The sequence below is a fragment of the Pteropus medius genome, unplaced genomic scaffold (assembly GCF_902729225.1).
Source record: "Pteropus medius unplaced genomic scaffold, Ma_sr-lr_union100, whole genome shotgun sequence".
Classification (NCBI taxonomy): Eukaryota; Metazoa; Chordata; class Mammalia; order Chiroptera; family Pteropodidae; genus Pteropus; species Pteropus medius.
Genome location: NW_024351569.1, coordinates 11,036 through 13,149, shown reverse-complemented (window position 1 = coordinate 13,149; position 2,114 = coordinate 11,036). Strand labels below are relative to the sequence as shown.

At 49.8% G+C, this 2,114-nt stretch overlaps 1 pseudogene; it reads left to right on the top strand.

The window, feature by feature from the left end:
• The first annotated feature begins 404 nt into the window (after nucleotides 1-404).
• On the top strand, nucleotides 405-905 carry LOC120587058 (crk-like protein; annotated as a pseudogene).
• Nucleotides 906-2,114: the final 1,209 nt, after the last annotated feature.

The following is a 2,114-nucleotide window of genomic DNA, read 5'->3' as shown; positions in this document are numbered from 1 at the left end:
GTTTGAATGGCCCACCTTAGGGGCAGGTTGGCCCTCAGAAGGGACCTTTGACCTCCCCACAGTGAGGGCAGTGTATAGGGTAGTGACAGGGACCCCAGGATATCTAGACCAAGTTCCATACATAAACACATAGCTGCAGACCGTTTCTATAGTGCTCCCTTGGGTCCGGTTCGTCACAACTAGGCAGGGAAAGAATAAGGCATTTGTGGCCCCACTGGCTAGGCAAAAGGACAAGAAGGCATCAGCAAAATTAATCTGCCAAGAGGGCTCTGAGGAAGATCCTATTTTCCTACTGCCGTATATCTCAGCAGCTCCGTCAGTCCCTGTGCAACTACTTTACTCATAATTGCCGGACAGGCCTCCACTATCAGTGCCTTTGCCACCCAGAGACCCGGCCCGGCATCATGCCTTCCACCAGGTTCAAGTTCGACTCCTCAGATCACTCCGCCTGGTATATGGGGCCGATGTCTCGCGAGGAGGCATGGGTCTGGCTCCAGGGCCAGCTCCACGGCATATTCCTAGTCCATGACTCCTCCACCTATCCCAGGGAGTATGTGCTGTCTATGTCTGAGAATGTGCGAGTTTCCTACCACCTCATCAACTTGCTATCTAAACACTGTTTTAAGATCAGAGACCTGGAATTTAACAACTTTCCGGCTCTGCTAGAGTTTTAGAAGACTCATTACATAAACACCACCACCCTGATAAAGCCCAAGCCCTGGTATCTAAGGGCATTGGAATATGTATGGACTCTCTATGATTTCCCTGGAAAAGGTGCTGAACACCTGCCCTTTAAGAAGGGTGAGATCCTGGTAAAAATAGAGAAGCCTGAAGAACAGTGGTGGAGTGCTCGGAACAAGAACAGCCAGGTTGGGATGATTCCTTCCCCTTTGCTAAAAAGCTAGTGAGACCCCCCACTTCACCACAACCAATGCGCCTTCTGCAAAGAGATCAGCCATTGGAGAAATAAGGGCCCTCATCATAGGAAAGTGCCTGAAAGGCCAAAGAAGTTCAGTCAACCTCGTGAAGGAAAATACCAGCCTGAGCCAGTTGTCCAAGAGCTCATTGGCCAGGTCAAAGAGCAATCAGACTAGGAACGACCGGGCTCCCTGATCCTAGGCCCCCAGGAACCTACAGCCACAATAGAAGTAGGAGGCCAAGCAATGACTTTTATGGTGAACACTGGGGCTGAATACTCTGTGGTAACTAAGCCTGTGGCTCCCCTTATGGACCGTATGGCAACTATCATTAGGGCCACGGGGTCCCGAGTCGTCCGCTCATGTCAGTTAGGGGGCCACCTAGTGACTCATGAATTCTTATACCTACCAGAGTGCCCCATTCCCCTTCTGGCATTCCCCTCATATAGTGGCTTGGTGTTCTCAGAAACCTGGTATCCAGATTCTACAGAATCCAGCTGCACCTAAGAACTCACAGACCCCTTTCTTGGTCTTTGGCCAAGGTATTGAGCAGATGTATCCAAGTACCTAATGTCCTTCCAAGATGATGAATCTAAGGTGCTTGACCTCCTGTTTGCAGATCTGAACCTTTTCCCACAACATCTTGTACCCCGTGGTAGAGAGTGGGGCCAGTAAGGCTTTAGTGCCTTTCCAGCAGTCCCTTTGGGTGGAGCTAGCCAGCAGCAGGTCATCTACGAACTGAAGTAGAGTGCAATTCAAAGCCTCTCCAGGAAGGCAGCCAGATCTACAGCCATGGCACTGCCCAATTGCATATTTGTCCAAACAACTAGATCTGGAAGCTCTGGGATGGCCGCTGTGTCTTAGGGCCTTAGCTGCCACAGTAATCTTGGTTGGGGAAGCAGATAAGCTTATGCTGGGACAACACCAGAATAACTCATCATCGGGGCTGCTTTATCAAAGTCCATGAGTCTGCCTCAAAATTGTAAGTAAATCAAACCGCACTACGGAAGGGCCTCCCAACCACAAACGTGAGGAAGTCATGGACAAAATTTACTCTAGCAAGCCAGATCAGTCAAATGTTCCCTTTAAGACCCAGAACTAATATTGTCCACAGGTGGCTAAACAACAAAGACTGCTGATGAGGTAATCAAAGCTAAGACTCTGCTGCAGGGCTGGTCATCACAGCGGGCTAAACTA